The sequence below is a fragment of the Echinops telfairi genome, unplaced genomic scaffold (assembly GCF_000313985.2).
Source record: "Echinops telfairi isolate 266 unplaced genomic scaffold, ASM31398v2 ScPeMD7_7425;HRSCAF=8463, whole genome shotgun sequence".
Taxonomy (NCBI): domain Eukaryota; kingdom Metazoa; phylum Chordata; class Mammalia; order Afrosoricida; family Tenrecidae; genus Echinops; species Echinops telfairi.
The window spans coordinates 8,833,031-8,833,728 of NW_022111325.1; positions in this window are offsets into that span (position 1 = coordinate 8,833,031).

A 698-nucleotide genomic window follows, 5' to 3' on the forward strand; every position below is an offset into this window, starting at 1 on the left:
AGCATGGATGATTTAGCTGTATTACATTCTCATCCAGCCCCTCAGTTTACCACAGATGCCCACGTGTGCGCCAGCAGAGGAGGTTTAGTATTGCAAGGAAAGAGGAAGGCCGGGCACAATGGGGGCTGCCCCTGGAGGGCGAGGCACCCAAGGACCCCTGTTGACAAACATTGAGTACGTTGCCGGGTCGCCCTGGCTCCCGTAGGCCCGGCTTGTTGCTAACATCAAGGAGCTGTTTATGGAGCCGCCTCCCCAAGGACCGGCGCGGGGGCCACTATCCCCTCTTTACAAGGAAAGCTCGTGGGGCCCGCCCTCCCGGGCTCTCACCCTCGGCGGGCCTGGGAAACTTGAACCGGGGAATGCCAACTCCAGGATTCCGCTCTGGCCCGGGCCAGGGTTCTGTCACCTACCGCTCACTCCGACTAGGCCCTGAGCTGGTTAACTTTCAGCTTACAGCCGTCGTCCCGCCCTTGCTAGGAGAGTCGTGCTTTCATTAGTGGATGTGATCCGGGACCTTCGGGGACCTGCCAATCCAAACGCAGAGCAAGTGTGGCGCGTGCGCGGAAACAGATTGGACGGAAAGTCGGAGGGACCGAAAAGCTGGGGGGCGGGAGTAGCGGCGGGGGGATTGAGCACTTGTTGGCGGTAGGAGGTGTGACCGGAGTCGCCTCCCGGTACCTTACGAGCCGCCGGCCCCC